The following is a 20,877-nucleotide window of genomic DNA, read 5'->3' on the forward strand; positions in this document are numbered from 1 at the left end:
CAGGCTTTGGCACAGACACTCAGACTCTCACTCGCAGCCCCAGTCACTCTATTCTGCTTGACTGAACACTGGAGTGTCTTGTGGTTAACAGGTATGACTGTCTACTGGCTAGCTGTCTGAAGTCCTGGGAGAACACTATTTCAGTACAATTCAGAAGAAAAAAAATGACCCATGTCTTTTGAGATGTATCAGTCCCTTGCCTCCATTACAACTTCCACCTCTACTTGAAGTGTTGTGTAATTTGAGTGTGAAGGCTACCAAGTAGCAAATTACTATTGGCTTTGTGTATTGTGTTAGTGTAGGAAGTCAGACATGGTGACAACTGAATGGCATGCAGGCAATCCTCTTTAGGTTCAGACAAGGACATAGATGTGGAAGAAATGCCAGCTAGCTGCACTAATGCCACTTATCAGACAGATAAACATAGACTGCCTACCTGAAACTTCTGGAAGTGGAACTTTTGAGATGATGTAACACCCATGCACACCAGTATTCCCTGAGCTCCTCTCTTTCTATAGTCTGTTTGTGTCTGAAGTCTGAAGGCCTCAACTCCCTCCCATAGGATCCACTAGTGTCAGTGAGACTACTGCCTGAGCACTACTCCGTTAATGTTTTATGCACTGCATAGACTCAGCCGTGGCTGTCAGACAGTGATATACACACTCATCTCTCCTCTAAAACTTCACAGAGCTCCAGAGTGAGGTTCCTGGAAGCTCATTACCTCTTCTGTAACAGAGAGCGTTCTCTATTAAGATGAGCTTTGATCTTTCTATAGGGCAAACAGACAGGCAGGCAGAAAGACAGATATAAACTCAGCAAAAAAAGGAATGTCCCTTTTTCAGGACTCTGTCTTTCAAAGATAATTCGTAAAAATCCAAATAACTTCACAGATCTTCTTTGTAAATGGTTTAAACACGCTTGTTCAATGAACCATAAACAATTAATGAACACTCACCTGTGGAACGGTCGTTAAGACACTAACAGCTTACAGATGGTAGGCAATTAAGGTCACAGTTATGAAAACTTAGGACACTAAAGAGGCCTTTCTACTGACTCTGAAAAACACCAAAAGAAAGATGCCCAGGATCCCTGCTCATCTGCGTGAACATGCCTTAGGCATGCTGCAAGGAGGCATGAGAACTGCAGATGTGGCCAGGGCAATAAATTGCAATGTCCGTACTGTGACAGCGCTACAGGGAGACAGGGCGGAGAGCTGATCGTCCTCACAGTGGCAGACCACGTCTAACAACACCTGCACAGGATTGATACATCCGAACATCACACCTGCAGACAGGTACAGGATGGCAACAACAACAGCCCAAGTTACACCAGGAATGCACAATCCCTCCATCAGTGCTCAGACTGTCCTCAATAGGCTGAGAGAGGCTGGACTGAGGGCTTGTAGGCCTGTTGTAAGGCAGGTCCTCACCAGACATCACCGGCAATAACGTTGATCGTCCTACCTGGCACAAACCCACCATCGCTGGACCAGACAGGACTGGTAAAAAGTGCTCTTCACTGACGAGTTGCGGTTTTGTCTCACCAGGGGTGATGGTCGGATTCGTGTTTATCGTCGAAGAAATGAGCGTTACACTGAGGCCTGTACTCTGGAGCAGGATCGATTTGGAGGTGGAAGGTCCGTCATGGTCTGGGGCGGTGTGTCACAGCATCATTGGACTGCGCTTGTTGTCATTGCAGGCAATCTCAATGCTGTGCATTACAGGGAAGACATCCTCCTCCTTCATGTGGTACCCTTCCTGCAGGCTCATCCTGACATGACCCTCCAGCATGACAATGCCACCACGCACAGAACAAGCTGTATGTCTGATTTCCTGCTAGACAGGAATGTTAGTGTTCTGCCATGGCCAGCGAAGAGCCCAGATCTCAATCCCATTGAGCACGTCTGGGACCTGTTGGATTGGAGGATAAGGGCTAGGGCCATTCTCCCCCCAAAATGTCTGGGAACTTGCATGTGCCTTGGTGGAAGAGTGGGGTAACATCTCGCAGCAAGAACAGGCAAATATGGTGCAGTCCATGAGGAGGAGGTGAACTGCAGTACACAATGCAGCTGGTGGCCACACCAGATACTGACTGTTACTTTTGATTTTGACCCCCCCACTTTGTTCAGGGACACATTATTCAATTTCTGTTAGTCACATGTTTGTGGAACTTTTTCAGTTTGTCTCAGTTGTTGAATGTTGTTATGTTCATACAAATATTTACATGTTATATTTGCTGAAAATAAACGCAGTTGACACGAGAGGACGTTTATTTTTTTGCTGAGCTTACAAGCTCCGATCTATGTGGTGATTTGTTTTTAAATGCCCAATGCAGCTGATTTTGATAGTCAATGTCAAATCATTTATGGGTAAAAATTAAGTACATTACCGTAGTAATAGTTGTTAATTAAAAGGGTAAGAAAGAAAATAATCTATAGCTTTTTTAGCAAAACTATTTCTCAAGCAAGAATTTTGCTAGGATCGTCTGGGAGCTGGCCTGTGAAAGGGCCTAATGGGAGGGGCTTAATGGGAGGGATATGTAACCTCAAAACGATCTGTTATTGGTTTGGAACTCTCTTTGTTATTGGTCTATTATTGTATACTGCTTAGTGATGTCACCAGGCAAGCTACAACTCCATCCATGCAAAACCTGCTGATTAGAAGGTCCTGTGTAAATTATATTTTTAACCAGCAAGGAAATAACACTGATCACATTATTGCAAACTTTTACAGTGTTAGTTTTAACAGCTGTTGTACAATATACAAAAAACTGAGTTTTGACTGCACTGAGCCTTTAGTGGAGTGTGTGTGTTTAGACTGCCAGGTAGGTAACACTCCTGAGACCTGCGCACGGCTTCATACAAAATCAACAACGCCACGGCTAAGATGGTTTAGGTCAATTAAAAACAACGGGTTGAGTTGATAGCATGACCAAAGCCCTATTGTTAATCCAAGAATGCCAGGCATACTTTTACTTTACATTTTAAGATTAGCTTCATAGAATTACTTCCAGAACGCTAACAGGATATTTGTGTGCTTAGCTAAGTTTCTATGTGTTGTGTTCCTGCAGGCCTAAAGATGCCATCCGGGCGCTGAAGAAGAGACTGAGTGGGAACAGGAACTACCGGGAGGTGATGCTAGGATTGACGGTGAGACAGGCTCTACTTGGGTTCCCAATGTTGACCCACCTAAATCTTTTCAGATGAACAATAGAGGGTGTGTGGTGTTGAAAAGCCTGGAACATACAGGTCACATCACTGATCATGTGTCCTAGGGCATCTGGAGATGTTTTGGAATGTCTTGAGCCCACAATCTGCTACCCAGCGGTAGAACGTGACCAATCAAATCAATCGGATGTATTTTCTAAAGCCCATTATACGTCGGCAGTTGTCACAAAGCGCTGAAGACCCACATTTGGAAAACACTGGATGAGCACACCTGCAGGGACGGAGCGAATCCATCCAGAGCTAGGCCTAGATCTAAGTGATGCTTATTGTCTGAACTCACCCTCAACAACAACCAGTCTCTGGGAAGAGAAACGGACAAATAGACCTTTCACATTTAGAGCACACTTACCACACTTGCAAACACGCCTGCATGCTTAACTAGGACAGTGCTATTATCCGTTACACTTGTTCTTCACGCCTGAGCTTCAAAAAGCCACCAACACACGTCCATGAATTAGCTGTCTGCTGTGTTTCACTGTGACTTCTCCCTCAGGCGATTTCTCAACTGTTAGGTTTTTTATGTCTTCATATTTTCTTTTGTTAATGTGGATCTGCATCAAAGCTCCTTTATTCCATGTCAGATGACAGAAGTCGGCTCTTTATCAATATCTGAGCACACTTCTCTTCTTCCAGGGAGTTTCTGGCTCTCTATCATACTTTCTTACTTCCTGATGTTTTCTATCCTCTCCTCTTTCAAGTTAAGGGGCTTTATTGGCATGGGAAACAGGATATATGTAAACATTCTTTCTTTCTGATGTTTTACCTCTGTCTTTCCATTTCTAGGTGCTGGAGACGTGTGTAAAGAACTGCGGCCACCGGTTTCATGTCCTCGTGGCTAACCGGGACTTCATTGATGGTGTCCTCGTCAAAATCATCTCCCCCAAAACCAACCCCCCCACCATCGTACAGGACAAAGTCCTGGCTCTGATCCAGGTACAGCACATGATAATAATCACATGGCACATGATAAGAAATCCCTAGGTACTTTTACATCTGAGATACGTGGATAGGTATAAGCAACATGGTGAACATTTCACCAAGCCAGTCAGGGCGCAAGGTGGAGCTCCAACCTCAAATCTCTAAGGCAATTGACAGAGAGCTGTAAGAGGCCAGGCTGCAGCAGTTAGGATAACCCTGCAGTTAGGAAAATTCTACATCCAAAATTAGTTCAGACACCTCAAACAAATCTCTCTAAATACAGTGAGAGGAGGAGAGAGGACACCTTGTACCTGAGCAGCTCCAGGCAGGTAACCAGAGACTGAACACACACACACACCTACACACACACACACACACAGGACTGAAGTCGGCAACACAACACCTGGGCTCTCACTATTTGGCCTTCATCTATCCACTCCTCTCAGATGTCCACCAGGATGTAACAGGGTTGTTTCCAGCCCTTATTCTGTGTTTGTCTGTGTGTTGTCAGGCCTGGGCAGATGCATTCAGGAGTAGTCCTGACCTGACGGGGGTGGTCCATATTTATGAGGAGCTGAAGAGGAAAGGCATAGAGTTCCCCATGGCTGACCTGGACACTCTGTCACCCATCCACACACCACAGAGGGTGAGACCCAACACGCATCCACACACCACAGGGGGTGAGACCCAACACCCATCCACACACCACAAATCAAATGTATTTATATAGCCCTTCGTACATCAGCTGATATCTCAAAGTGCTGTACAGAAACCTAGCCTAAAACCCCAAACAGCAAGCAATGCAGGTGTAGAAGCACGGTGGCTAGGAAAAACTCCCTAGAAAGGCCAAAACCTAGGAAGAAACCTAGAGAGGAACCAGGCTTTGTGGGGTGGCCAGTCCTCTCCTGGCTGTGCCGGGTGGAGATTATAACAGAACATGGCCAAGATGTTCAAATGTTCATAAATGACCAGCATGGTCCAATAATAATAAGGCAGAACTGGAGCAGCAGCACGGCCAGGTGGACTGGGGACAGCAAGGAGTCACCATGTCAGGTAGTCCTGAGGCATGGTCCTAGGGCTCAGGTCCTCCGAGAGAGAGAAGGAAAGAGAGAAAGAGAGAATTAGAGAGAGCACACTTAAATTCACACAGGACACCGAATAGGACAGGAGAAGTACTCCAGATATAACAAACTGACCCTAGCCCCCCGACACATAAACTACTGCAGCATAAATACTGGAAGCTGAGACAGGAGGGGTCAGGAGACACTGTGGCCCCATCCGAGGACACCCCCGGACAGGGCCAAACAGGAAGGATATAACCCCACCCACTTTGCCAAAGCACAGCCCCCACACCACAGGGGGCGAGACCCAACACGCATCCACACACCACAGGGGGCGAGACCCTACACGCATCCACACACCACAGGGGGCGAGACCCAACACGCTCACACAGGCGTACATGAACCCATGCTAAGGAGGTAGAATCATCTGAAGCAGTGACTATACTGCTGTAGTAGCAGAGCTGTACTATCTACATGTTGTGTTCTCTATAAAGCTCTACTAACTAACTACATGTTGTGTTCTCTATAAAGCTCTACTAACTAACTACATGTTGTGTTCTCTATAGAGCTCTACTAACTAACTACATGTTGTGTTCTCTCTACAGAGCTCTACTAACTAACCTCATGTTGTGTTCTCTATAAAGCTCTACTAACTAACTACATGTTGTGTTCTCTATAGAGCTCTACTAACTAACTACATGTTGTGTTCTCTCTACAGAGCTCTACTAACTACATGTTGTGTTCTCTACAGAGCTCTACTAACTAACCTCATGTTGTGTTCTCTCTACAGAGCTCTACTAACTAACTACATGTTGTGTTCTCTCTACAGAGCTCTAACTAACTACATGTTGTGTTCTCTCTACAGAGCTCTACTAACTAAGTACATGTTGTGTTCTCTACAGAGCTCTACTAACTAACTACATGTTGTGTTCTCTCTACAGAGCTCTACTAACTAACCTCATGTTGTGTTCTCTATAAAGCTCTACTAACTAACTACATGTTGTGTTCTCTATAGAGCTCTACTAACTAACTACATGTTGTGTTCTCTCTACAGAGCTCTACTAACTACATGTTGTGTTCTCTCTACAGAGCTCTAACTAACTACATGTTGTGTTCTCTCTACAGAGCTCTACTAACTAAGTACATGTTGTGTTCTCTACAGAGCTCTACTAACTAACTACATGTTGTGTTCTCTCTACAGAGCTCTACTAACTAACTACATGTTGTGTTCTCTATAGAGCTCTACTAACTAACTACATGTTGTGTTCTCTATAGAGCTCTACTAACTAACTACATGTTGTGTTCTCTCTACAGAGCTCTACTAACTAACTACATGTTGTGTTCTCTATAGAGCTCTACTAACTAACTACATGTTGTGTTCTCTCTACAGAGCTCTACTAACTAACCTCATGTTGTGTTCTCTCTACAGAGCTCTACTAACTAACTACATGTTGTGTTCTCTCTACAGAGCTCTACTAACTAACTACATGTTGTGTTCTCTACAGAGCTCTACTAACTAACTACATGTCGTGTTCTCTCTACAGAGCTCTACTAACTAACTACATGTTGTGTTCTCTCTACAGAGCTCTACTAACTAACTACATGTCGTGTTCTCTACAGAGCTCTACTAACTAACTACATGTTGTGTTCTCTCTACAGAGCTCTACTAACTACATGTTGTGTTCTCTACAGAGCTCTACTAACTAACTACATGTTGTGTTCTCTACAGAGCTCTACTAACTAACTACATGTCGTGTTCTCTACAGAGCTCTACTAACTAACTACATGTCGTGTTCTCTCTACAGGGTCTACCAGAGGTGGACCCAGCTGTACTAAAGTACAAAGCCCCCATCCAGCCCCACGCTGCAGCCACAGCCACCCTCCCCAAGCCTGCAGCCGCCCCGGCTCCGGCCCCGGCCCCCGCCCCCCTCACCCCCATCCTACAGATACCACACATCCCCAACGTACAGGGCCCCATCACCGCCAACCCTGAACAGGTGAGGATAAAGATGGCCTCTGACGGCTAATGTTAAACTACTGCCAGAGTCATGTTCATTAGGTCAAAAACGGAAAAGAACTGACTGGACATTGCCCAATAAAAAACAAGTTTCTCCTGTCGTCAGGGTTGCGTCAAAGAACTTGATATGCATAATACGGGAGTGCATCTCACTAATGTTAAGTGGCATCCCCTCTCCTCTCTTCCCTTCCTCTCTTCCCTTCTTCTCCTCTCTTCCCCTACTCTTCTTCAACTGCACTGGTATGACATGATATGTGCCATACAGTATGGTTCTCACTTGTTTTCACCTATCAAGTTCTAATAGTTTAGTGAGGATGAAGGAAAGGATATTAAAAGAATTGAGACGCATCCTGTAGGCCTTTATGCACAATCTTGGGCCCTGTTTGAAAACTGTCAACATACATCCTTCCTTCCTCCCCTCCTGGGTGTTATCAAATCAAATTTATTAGTCACATTTTATTGATAACACCCAGGAGGGGAGGAAGGAAGGATGTATTTTGACAGTTTTCAAACAGGGCCCAAGATTTTCATGGTTAGCAGATGTTAATGCGAGTGTAGCGAAATGCTTGTGCTCCTAGTTGCGACCGTGCAGTAATATCTAACAAGTAATCTAACAATTTCACAACAACTACCGTAGCTGCCTCCACATAGCTTTGATCAGATCAGGGAATACTTTCTCTCTCTGACCCTTGACCCCTGTGTGTCCTCCTCAGATCGCCCGGCTGCGCAGTGAACTGGACATTGTGAGGGGAAACACCAAAGTGATGTCAGAGATGCTGACTGAGATGGTGCCTGGACAGGAGGACTCCTCGGACCTGGAACTCCTTCAGGTCAGAAAATGGACTACATCCAGCATAGAAATACAATTATAGAACATTGACTTGAATGGGGATGCCCAGATACTACATCCCCATAGAAATATAATTACACACAATTTTAAAACCTTTTTGAAAAATCCTGGACGACGCTGGGCCAATTGTGCACCGCCCCATGAGTCTCCCGGTCGGTTGCGACAGAGTCGTCTGGACTCGAACCCAGAATCTCTAGTGGCACAGCTAGCACTGCCTTAGACCACTGCGCCACTTGGGAGGCCCTCAGGATTCCATAACATTGACTTGAATGGGGGCGTTCAGTCTAGTAATTCTATTTCTCTGACACCCCCTCAGCCTCATCCTACTAAAAATATGTCACTGGTCCTAACTGTGGAAGCTTTTCACTCATTAAGAATTTGAGACAGCTGTGTATTGCACGCAACATAAAAAAGGAATTCACACAGCGCTCCATCTGTTTAGTTTTTAAAAATACAAGTTTAAACCTTCCCTGCGGTAGTCACCCTGCTGCTCAACTGAAATGTGTTGGAACTCATTTAGCCCACTAGGGGGAGTAGTACCACCACTAGGGGGAGTAGTACTACCGCTCTAGGGGGAGTAGTACCACCGCTCTAGGGGGAGTAGTACCACCGCTCTAGGGGGAGTAGTACCACCGCTCTAGGGGGAGTAGTACCACCGCTCTAGGGGGAGTAGTACTACCGCTCTAGGGGAGTAGTACTACCGCTCCTAGGGGGAGTAGTACTACCGCTCTAGGGGGAGTAGTACTACCGCTCTAGGGGGAGTAGTACTACCGCTCTAGGGGGAGTAGTACTACCGCTCTAGGGGGAGTAGTACTACCGCTCTAGGGGGAGTAGTACTACCGCTCTAGGGGGAGTAGTACTACCGCTCTAGGGGGAGTAGTACTACCGCTCTAGGGGGAGTAGTACTACCGCTCTAGGGGGAGTAGTACTACCGCTCTAGGGGGAGTAGTACTACCGCTCTAGGGGGAGTAGTACTACCGCTCTAGGGGGAGTAGTACTACCGCTCTAGGGGGAGTAGTACTACCGCTCTAGGGGGAGTAGTACTACGCTCTAGGGGGAGTAGTACTACGCTCTAGGGGGAGTAGTACTACCGCTCTAGGGGGAGTAGTACTACCGCTCTAGGGGGAGTAGTACTACCGCTCTAGGGGGAGTAGTACTACCGCTCTAGGGGAGTAGTACTACCGCTCTAGGGGGAGTATGTATGCTACGCGCTCTAGGGGGGAGTAGTACTACCGGCTCTAGGGGGAGTAGTATACATGACGCGCTCATAGGGGGAGTAGTACTACCGCTCTTAGGGGGAATTAGTAGCTACCGTCTCTAGTTGTAGTAGTACTACCGGCTCAGGTGAGAGTAGTACTACCGATTGGTGGGAGTAGTACTAACTGCTCTAGGGGGGAGTAGTAGCTACGGCTCTAGTGGGATTGATTAACTACGGCTCTAGGGGAGTATTTACATCGGCTCAGGGGAGTAGTACTAATCGCTCTAGGGGAGTAGTATCTATCGGCTCTAGGGGGAGTAGTACTTCGGCTCTGAGGGGGGTAGTACTACGGCTTCTAGGGGGAGTAGTACTACGCTCTAGGGGATAGTACTAGCGGCTCTAGGGGAGTAGTAGCTACGGCTCTAGGGGGAGTAGTACCACGGCTCTATGGGGAGTTAGTACCACGGCTCTAGGGGGAGTAGTACTACCAAGCTCTAGGGGGAGTAATTACGAGCGCGCTCTAGTGGAGAGTAGTACTACGGCTCTAGGGGGAGTAGTACTACGGGCTCTAGGGGGAGTAGTACTACGGCTCTAGGGATATCTACGGCTCTAGGGGGAGTAGTACTAACGGCTCTAGGGGGAGTAGTACTACGGCTCTAGGGGGAGTAGTACTACGGCTCTAGGGGGAGTAGTACTACGGCTCTAGGGGGAGTAGTACTACGGCTCTAGGGGGAGTAGTACCACGGCTCTAGGGGGAGTAGTACCACGGCTCTAGGGGGAGTAGTACCACGCTCTAGGGGGAGTAGTACTACCGCTCTAGGGGGAGTAGTACTAACCGCTCTAGGGGGAGTAGTACTACCGCTCTAGGGGGAGTAGTACTACCGCTCTAGGGGGAGTAGTACTACCGCTCTAGGGGGAGTAGTACTACCAGCTTTAGGGGGAGTAGTTACTATCCGCTCTAGGGGGAGTAGTACCCACCCGCTCTAGGGGGAGTAGTACCACCTAGTAACCACCGCTCTAGGGGGAGTAGTACCACACCACTCTAGGGGGAGTAGTACCACACCACTCTAGGGGGAGTAGTACCACCATAGTACCACCGCTCTAGGGGGAGTAGTTCCACCACTCTACAGGGAGTAGTACCACCACTCTAGGGGGAGTAGTACCACCATAGTACCACCACTCTAGGGGGAGAAGTACCACCATAGTACCACCACTCTAGGGGGAGTAGTTCCACCACTCTAGGGGTGAGGAGAGGGGAACAACAAATATTCCTGTACTTGCTTAAGTGACAGTTGGTGTAGGGTGAAGTTGTCCTAGATGCTGATCTGTTAAAGTAACAAGTAATTAAAAGTAACAAGTTTTTAAAGAGCAGCAGCAAAATAACAATAGCGAGACTATATACAGGGGGGTACCGGTACAGAGTCAGTGTGCAGGGGGGGCACCGGGTAGTTGAGGTACTGTGTACATGTAGGTAGAGTTATTACAGTGACTATCCATAGATGATAACAAAAGAGTAGCAGCGGTGTAAAGAGGGGGAGGGGCAACGCAAATAGTCTGAAGCCATTTGATTTGCTGTTCAGGAGTCTTATGGCTTGGGGGGATAGAAGCTGTTTAGAAGCCTCTTGGACCTAGACTTGGTCCTCCGATACCACTTGCCTTGCGGTAGCAGAGAGGATAGTCTATGACTAGCGTGGCTGGAGTCTTTGACAATTTTTAGCTCCTTCCTCTGACACCTCCTGATTTTGAGGTCCTGGATGGCAGGAAGCTTGGTCCCAGTGATGCTCTGGGCCGTTCGCACTACCCTCTGTAGTGCTTTGCAGTCGGAGGCTGAGCAGTTGCCATACCAGGCAGTGACTGAGGGTGTGATAGATAGGTAGTTGAATCAGGTGACCATTCCACTGTTTTATGAGGTGACTTTAGGTAATACAGTTAAACTGTGATTCAATAAATGAAATGTAGGTGTTGTGATTTCTCTTACTAAGTAACACAACTGAGTCTAATGATGGACATGTATGGCTACCTGCTGGCTAGAGACCCGTTTTAGAGAATTCTAGTCATCCACCTTCTGAGAGACAGACTCACCTTTCCATCAGTGATGCCCTGTCCTCACCTTGTGTCTGTCTCCTCACCCTGTGCGTGTTTGTGTGTGTAGGAGCTGAACAGGACGTGCAGGGCCATGCTGTCAGTGTCCTCACCCTGTGTGTTTGTGTGTGTAGGAGCTGAACAGGACGTGCAGGGCCATGCTGTCTGTGTCCTCACCCTGTGTGTGTTTGTGTGTGTAGGAGCTGAACAGGACGTGCAGGGCCATGCTGTCTGTGTCCTCACCCTGTGTGTGTTTGTGTGTGTAGGAGCTGAACAGGACGTGCAGGGCCATGCTGTCTGTGTCCTCACCCTGTGTGTGTTTGTGTGTGTGTAGGAGCTGAACAGGACGTGCAGGGCCATGCTGTCTGTGTCCTCATCCTGTGTGTGTTTGTGTGTGTGTGTAGGAGCTGAACAGGACGTGCAGGGCCATGCTGTCTGTGTCCTCACCCTGTGTGTGTGTTTGTGTGTGTAGGAGCTGAACAGGACGTGCAGGGCCATGCTGTCTGTGTCCTCACCCTGTGTGTGTTTGTGTGTGTAGGAGCTGAACAGGACGTGCAGGGCCATGCTGTCTGTGTCCTCACCCTGTGTGTGTTTGTGTGTGTAGGAGCTGAACAGGACGTGCAGGGCCATGCTGTCTGTGTCCTCACCCTGTGTGTGTTTGTGTGTGTAGGAGCTGAACAAGACGTGCAGGGCCATGCTGTCTGTGTCCTCACCCTGTGTGTGTTTGTGTGTAGGAGCTGAACAGGACGTGCAGGGCCATGCTGTCTGTGTCCTCACCCTGTGTGTGTGTTTGTGTGTGTAGGAGCTGAACAGGACGTGCAGGGCCATGCTGTCTGTGTCCTCACCCTGTGTGTGTTTGTGTGTGTAGGAGCTGAACAGGACATGCAGGGCCATGCTGTCTGTGTCCTCACCCTGTGTGTGTGTTTGTGTGTGTAGGAGCTGAACAGGACGTGCAGGGCCATGCTGTCTGTGTCCTCACCCTGTGTGTGTGTTTGTGTGTGTAGGAGCTGAACAGGACGTGCAGGGCCATGCTGTCTGTGTCCTCACCCTGTGTGTGTGTTTGTGTGTGTAGGAGCTGAACAGGACGTGCAGGGCCATGCAGCAGCGGGTGGTGGAGCTGATCTCCCGGGTCTCCAACGAGGAGGTGACAGAGGAGCTGCTGCACGTCAACGACGACCTCAACAACATCTTCCTACGATACGAGAGGTGGGCATGACAATACACACACACAATTAGGCTTACTTGACTTCATAGGCTTACAGCTACACCAAGTCCACTGGTGAACAAGGATATCTGCTGTGACATGATGTTGCATGTGGAGCACATTTCTACAAGAACACAGTTAATCATCTTGGGCCCCGGGGGACCTGTCTGAAGCATACACTTCTATTGAAGATTCCATGGTCTCAAAAAAGTCAAAGCGTTCCTTTCATGTTGTTTTATAGATGACAGAAATGTAAATGTATGATTGATGCCACGTGTTCTTTACATGGAACTCCGAGGACTTGTGGTGTGTTGCAGGTATGAGAGGTACCGGTCGGGTAGAGCGGCTCAGAATAACGGGGTGAGTTATCTCACTGATCTATACATCTATGAACAACTCAACAGGAGTGGATATTAATGTTACTATCTGTCAGTTTGTTGTGATCACCGCAGCACTCTACTCACGCATGCTTACTTTACGCTGACACTCCAACACACACACACACACACACACACACACACACACACACACTTCCACATCACATACACTGCTGCTACTGTTTATTATCCTGTAGTCTAGTCACTTTACACCTACCGATATGTACATATCTATCTCAATTACCTCGTACCCCTGCCCATCAGATTGGTACTGGTAGCCCATGTATGTAGCCAAGCTACCACTCATTGTGTATTTATTCCTCGTGCTACAGTTTTGGTATATTAATATTCTTTTTGTTATATTATACTAAGAATTTGTTATTGTATTCTGTGTTGTTTGGAAGGTAAGTAAGCATTTCACTGTTAGTCTCCAACTGTTATTTACGAAGCATGTGACAAAATACATTTGATTTGATTGTGTAATTTGTTTCAGTCCATTCTCAATGTATTTTCTGAAATGCGATATGATTTAGATTTGTCAATGTTTGTGGTTAATTTGCTGCATGTGTATAGCAGTTTTATGTCTCTGTGTGTTTCTCTGTTTCTCTGTGTCGTGGTCAGCTAATGGAGGCAAGTATGGCAGCACTCCATTCTATCCCAGCTCAGTCTTGAGATGAATAGAGTCAATGAGGAGAATGTTGAAAACATGTCTTACTACTGTAATGTATGGACCTCCTTATTGGACCATATGACATGTTCACATGGAACCTTTTATATAGTGGTGTTGTTCCAGAGAACTAGAATATTCTCTCCCTCTCTCTCGTAAAGCCCTCTGATGTCCGTAGTCTAACGTAGAGGACAGTGATGTGTTGGACTAGTAGACATCTCCATTACCTCCATCCTCCTACCTCTGTTAATTTTCTCTACAAGAGCCACCGCTGTGTGTGTTGACTGTGTTCTGTTGTCTCCCTCCAGATGCTGAGTGAAGCCACAGAAGACAACCTGATAGACCTAACGCCAGGCTCACCCGCTGTGGTCAGCCTCCGAGCCACCTCCACACCCCCGTCCAGCATCCCCCTGTGACCGCCCCTAGGGCTGGGGCTACAGCCTCCCCTGCCCGGACCCTGATCCAAGACCCTACCTCTGGTCCCTCAACTCTGTCCACTCAGCTCGCCGGCCTGGGTAAGGATGGGGAATGGTTCAATAGGAACGCGAATGATACTCTGTGTACTATATACAAATGATACTCTGTGTACTATATACAAATGATACTCTGTGTACTATATACAAATGATACTCTGTGTACTATATACAAATGCACCAGATGCTAGGTACGCTATACTGTAATGATGCATAGCCCATAGCAAGCAACACACCGCCCATACACACACACACACACACATACACACACACACACCACACACACACACACAAGGGCAGTGGAGTGTAAGAAGGTTTCTAATCAGAGCTCTAATGGGAAATAAGCCCTGCTCTATACGTCTCTGTAAATGACTTGCCTGTTAGCCTAAATGATGTTGCTGCACTCCGTGGCACTATGCTCTGGCTTGAGACCTGAGACATAGAAAGGGGGAGAATATGGGAGAATATGCTCCTTGCTCTACAGTGCTTGCGTCTCAAATGGCACCCTATTGCCCCTATAGTGCACTACTTTTGACCAGAACCCAGGATGAGGACCGGTGCAGGATGATGACTGTCATTGATTCTAGAGGACTGGTGCAGGATGATGACTGTCATTGATTCTAGAGGACTGGCGCGGGATGATGACTGTCATTGATTCTAGAGGACTGGCGCGGGATGATGACTGTCATTGATTCTAGAGGACTGGCGCGGGATGATGACTGTCATTGATTCTAGAGGACTGGTGCGGGATGATGACTGTCATTGATTCTGGAGGACTGGCGCAGGATGATGACTGTCATTGATTCTAGAGGACTGGCGCGGGGATGATGACTGTCATTGATTCTGGAGGACTGGTGCAGGATGATGACGGTCATTGTGGACATTTAGATCTCATCTATTTATTTTTCTCTCTTCCCCACACCCCCCTTTACACCCTCTCGCAACTCTTCCTTTCCTCTCTCTCTCTTGCCTCTCTCTCTCTGTGCGTCTCTGCCTCTCTCTCTGCCCCTTCCTCCTCCCCTTCCCTCTCTCTCTCTGCCCTCCCTCCCTCCCCTTCCTTCTCTCGCTCTCTCTCTCTCTCAGATGTGGGTGGGGTTAGTGTCAGTGGTACCCTGTCCTCTCTGTCAGGCCACAACCCTGGAGATGACTTTGACATGTTTGCTCAGACCAGGACCAGCTCTCTGGCAGATCAACGCAAAAGTATGGCTTCCTCAAACTTAGCTCTCCCCTTGGCTTCTAGAACCCCTTCCAAACTTCTAGAACCCTGTTACTATGGATTGCAGCTTTGATCCTGTCGGACTCGGACTGCTGTGTTGCAGGCTTTTGGTCACAGTCCCGCAATGGCACACCTGATTTATAAATCTATTTATCATAGTCTTCTAGTTAGACTAACATCAATGTAATCTGGTATGTTAGAACTGGGCTGGAACAAAGCCTGCAATATGCTGTCCCCCAGGACCAGAGTTGTGAATGTGGTGTTGTCCATTCCTGTTCTAGAGCCACTCTCAGCCTTCCAGAACCATCTCCATGCCACATAGTGGGTCGGCCTCTAAACGTGTTCTCTCTGTCTGTGTGTGTGTTGTCAGTGTGAAGTACGAGGACCCTCGAGCCCTGGGTGGGCTTGCCTCAGCTCTGGACGTCAGACAACAGAACGCCACTGGAGGGGTGAGTGCACCAAGGCATGCTGGAGGATGTAGTTTAGATTCACATCCCACCACAATGAAGTGTAGAGTGTGGTTGACGTGCTGTAAAATGGCTGATAAGGTTAATTTCTCAGCTCATGGTCTCCTCTCTCTGCATGTGATGGCCTGTAGTGTGATGTTAGTTGACCTCTGCTCTCTGTACCACTAATGGCACCCTATTCCCTATATAGTGCCCTTGTCAAAAGGTAGTGAACTATATAGGGAATAGGTTGCCCTTTGGGACACAGGCCTCTGACTTTCCAGGAGTAATACCAGATGAATACAGTAGTAGACCATGGCTAGCCAGCTCTGTATGGTGAACTACACTGTTGGAGTAACAAGCACATACTACCACATGGCTTGTAGTCTAGTATAACTAGGTATTCTAAAGAGCTACATGTAATACTCTCTCTAGACATTTTAAACTATAAACTCTCATTACTTGGTCAATCTGTCATTGCTCAGTAGTGTTTGGTGTTTTTTCTCTTGTCTTGGTCATTGCTCTCTGTAAGACAGTATTTTGTCACGTTATGGGTGTCAAAGGTCATAGGAAACCATGCTATTGAATTCCACTTTTTGCATGTCACCTTTTCTCCTTCAAATTGTCAAAACTCTTGTATTTATTTTTTTCATTCCACTTCTTGTACCACAGTCAGTCCGTACTAACAAGGCACTTTGTAATCAGGTTCTACACCTGTAAGGCCAGACATAAAGTATTATGAAATCTAAACTCTCTCACACACACACACCGATTACATAAACCGATTACACACACCCTTCACCCTCCAGTGCCAGTTGAGATTGCCTCAGATGGAATGTATCTGCCAGTCTGGGCTTAGTGATCAGCTGAGGTTCAAACTATCCTTATTTTCTTCCCCCTTTCCCCATGCGTTCACCTTTTAATTGGAATGATTCTGGCATTTTTCCTCTCGTTTGTTCCCCCCCATCCTTTCCTCTCCCTATATTTTCTTCAGTCTAGGTTGTTGCATTGCATTTGATTTCTCTGTTTCCTCTCTGTGCTCTGTTGCTCTGGTCTGGGGCTTCCTCTATCTTGTGTAAGGTGTTGTTCTGTTGTTGATTCAGCTGAGGGTCATAGGGGATGATAACCCAGAGTTGGAGCTGCCCATAGACAGCTGGCTTATTACCCAAGGAATGGTGAGGACTCCATCCTCAGTGTCCTCCCCCTATGTCCAATCACGCCATCATCCATATCCCCCTACACCGCTGGCACCCTATCACCATCCCCCCCCCATCCATCCCCCTGACAATCCATATCCCAGCACTGCTAAACCAGCTAGCGCCAACAGTAGAATGGAGACACGTCAGAAAAAGCCAGACGACGACTCCAATTGTACAATACCCACACAATGATGAATAAATAAGCTGTTAGAATCTTAATTTGTCCTTGTGTGCTCTGAAAGGAATCTAAACTCCTAGGACCTCTGAGCTGGTGAATATGAGTTATGCATATTCTGAAAACAAATGTGGACTCCCTTCACTCTGTCCCTCCTACTGTTGGTCCTGGTCCTCTCATCCTCCCTTCATGGATGACGTGAAAGGTCTGCTTGGTCCCCAGGGCCAGGTGTGGGTTTTCATCAGTCACAAACAGTTAATGTCTAACAGTCACACACTAAACCCAGGAGAGGTACAGATACTTTACTGCTGCACAACAGGTTATGTTGCCATGGCTGTTGACATTATAGAAATATAATCACTGGAACGGGAATCCCCATTCAAGTCAGTCGGTCTAGAATGGATAGATTGGCGGCCATTTTAAAAGGGATTCTATTTCTATGGTTGACATCAGATTTGTTGTCAACAGTATCATTATTGCTGATTCGACCTGGTTCAAACGTCTGTGTAGCGATAAGTATCATCATCTCTGTCAGATGCATTGTCAAGCTAACGGTCTATAGATACATTTTTATTGAACTACACTGAACAAAAATAGAAACGCAACATGCAACAATTGCAAAGATGTTACTGAGTTACAGTTCATATGAGGAAATTAGTCCACTTAAATAAATAAATTAGGCCCTAATCCATGAATTTCACATGACTGGGAATACAGATATGCATCTGTGGTCACAGATACCTTTTTTTTAAAATGGGCCTCAGGATCTCTTCACAGTATTTCTGTGCATTCAAATTACCATCGATAAAATGCAATTGTGTTCGTTGTCTGTAGCTTATGCCTGCACGTACAATAACCCCACCGCCACCATGGGGCACTCTGTTCACAACGTTGACATCAGCAAACCACTCGTCCACACAACGCCATACACGTGGTCTGCGATTGTGAGGCGGTTGGACGTACTGCCAAATTCTCTAGTAAGACATTAAGGTGCTTATGGTAAAGAAATTAACATAAAATTCTCTGGCAAAAGTTCTGGTGAGACATTCACTGCAGTCAAGCATGTCACCTTGCACGATCCCTCAACTTGAGACATCTGTGGCATTGTGTTGTATGACAAAACTGCAAATTTTAAAGTGGCCTTTTATTGTTCCCAGCACAAGGTGCACCTGTGTAATGATCATGCCGTGTAATCAGCTTGGGACCAAACATATGGGACAAACAATAAACATGTTGTGTTTATATTTTTGTTCAGTGGAGATACTATACATATTTAAAGACAACTAGCATAGAAGTCCTGTTTTAACACTGGAACACTAGTGCATTAACCCATTTAACATATTACACCTATTAGCTACAATACTGTTGATGATCTGACGCATTGGTTGCTGTTGTGATTGGTATAAAACTCTTCAATATTGTACCATACTTTATTTATTTTAATTATGGTCCTTCTATGTCAACAGCTGCTCATCGAGAATCTCGTTCTGAAATCATGGGCATTATTATGGACTTGGTCCCCCCTTTGCTGCTATAACAGCCTTGACTCTTCTGGGAAGGCTTTCCACTAGATGTTGGAACATTGCTGCAGGGATTTGTTTCCATTCAGCCACGAGCATTAGTGAGTTCAGGCACTGATGTCATGCGATTAGGCCTGGCTCTGTCGGCATTTCAATTCATCCCAAATGTGTTCAATGGGGTTTAGGTCAAGGCTCTGTGCAGACCAGTCAAGTTCTTCTACACTGATCTCGACAAACCATTTCTGTATGGATCCTTCTTTGTGCACGGGGGCATTTTCATGCAAAAACAGTAAAGGGCCTTCCCAAAACTGTTGGCCATAAAGTTGGAAGCACAGAATGTCTAGAATGTCATTGTATGCTGTAGTGTTAAGATGTCCCTTTACTGGAACTAAGGGGCCTAGCCCGAACCATGAAAAGCAGCCCCAGACCATTATTCATCCTCCACCAAACTTTACAGTGGGCACTATGCTTCAGGCAGGTAGTGTTCTCCTGGCATCCACCAAACCCAGATGGTGAAGCGTGATTCACCACTCCAGAGAACCCATTTCTAGAGTCCAATGAGGCAAACTTTACACCACTCCAGCCAATGTTTTACATTGTGCATGGTGATGTTAGGCTTGTGTGCAGCTCGGTAGTGAGTGTTGCAACCGAGGACAGATGATTTTTATGCACTTCAGCACTCGGCGGTCCTGTTCTGAGCTTATTGTGGCCTACCACTTTATGGCTGAGCTTGTTTTGCTCCTAGACGTTTCCACTTCACAATATCGACACTTACAGTTGACCCGGCGTAGCTCTATCAGGGAAGAAATTTGACAAACTGACTTGTTGGAAAGGTGGCATCCTATGACGGTGCCACGTTGAGTCACTGAGCTCTTCAGTGAGTCCATTGTACTGCCAGTGTTTGTCGAGATTGCATGGCTGTGAGCTTGATTTTATACACCTGTCAGCAATGGGTATGGCTGAAATAGCAGAATCCACTAATTTGAAGGGATGTACACATACTTTTGTATGTCAACTTTGTTGGCCATGCTATGTCAACCCTGTTGGCTTTGCAAAGTTGACTTTGCGTAATGTTCAACAACCGGAATCTGTGAATAAGGCTTAAAAACAATACATTGTGAAGTTGCTGGAAAGGAGTTTAGCTAGCTAGACAGCCAAATCCATATGATCTGACTTTCATATCATTATGCAGATCACGTGACTCTGTGGGATATCCCTTACAGTAACTCACCCTCTGTTTTACCTTTGAGTGAGTTTTCTATCTACCGCTAGTGACCTAGTGTATGGAGCATCCTACACAACAGTACCTGTTGATGTTTTCCTTGATTCTTTGTTTCAACATCTCTCGTCAAAGTCCCAAAAGAGATAATAGAATCTTTAAGAGCACGATACGTTTATGTCCTTCTTATATCGGTACACAACAGTGGAATTTGATCTGATAATCTAGATTCTAAAGACTAGATTGTCGACATGACATCAGTGAATGCAGATGCCTGGCAGCTTGAACATGATCTCTTCTCCATCATAGTGTTCTGCTCTCAACACCACTAGTTTGTGTACTTCTGTGTAACTTCTCAGTATCTCCGTCTCTTGGATCTTTGTGATCGGCAACTAAAAGGAGATTGAAAGAGATCGGCTAGGATTCAGTTACATCGTAATACGGATGTTTTAATGAATGGTTCAGGTTAGGATCTGGGGAAGGTAAACTGATCCTAGATCTGTGCATATGGTATACTTTCACCCAGAAACATTAAACCAGGAGTGTAAGCTGATCCTAGACCTGTGCATATATGCAAATGTTAGGGCAGCCTTCATGACCATTGACCCCTCTCCTATCAGTCCCGATTGCTGGTACTGTACCTGAGTCACTCCGACCTCCACATGACACACAAACCATGGCATCCACCCTCTCACCTTCTCCTTTCCATTCTCACTATCACTGCATGATGTCATGCAGCCAGCGTTGCTCATGCTCTGTGTGTGCTTGTGTCATTATGACATTAGTCCTCACTCCCAGTCTTCGGTGGTCCCTGTGATTTGCTGGTTGTCCTTCCAATAAATGATTGACTCATGTGAATTTCCTGATCTACTAATTGACTAATGACCTGGACTAATTAACAGTGTTACATAACTGTAGCTATCAAATCAGCTGGTAGTTTCATGCCTACTCATTAGAACTAACGAGGCAAATAAATACCTTGGAAGTGGTCTGGGACAAGAGTTTTCCCAGAATCCTGACCATGTGATT

The 20,877-nt window shown here is 46.4% G+C and overlaps 2 pseudogenes; both read left to right on the forward strand.

Moving 5' to 3' along the window:
- The window catches only part of LOC109878918 (TOM1-like protein 2), a 30,832-nt pseudogene extending 13,706 nt beyond the window's left edge, over nucleotides 1–17,126 (forward strand).
- A 172-nt stretch (nucleotides 17,127–17,298) lies between these two features.
- Nucleotides 17,299–20,877, forward strand: part of LOC116359857 (interleukin-12 receptor subunit beta-2-like) — a 20,344-nt pseudogene continuing 16,765 nt past the window's right edge.

This window comes from Oncorhynchus kisutch, unplaced genomic scaffold, assembly GCF_002021735.2.
Source record: "Oncorhynchus kisutch isolate 150728-3 unplaced genomic scaffold, Okis_V2 Okis06b-Okis10b_hom, whole genome shotgun sequence".
Taxonomy (NCBI): Eukaryota; Metazoa; Chordata; class Actinopteri; order Salmoniformes; family Salmonidae; genus Oncorhynchus; species Oncorhynchus kisutch.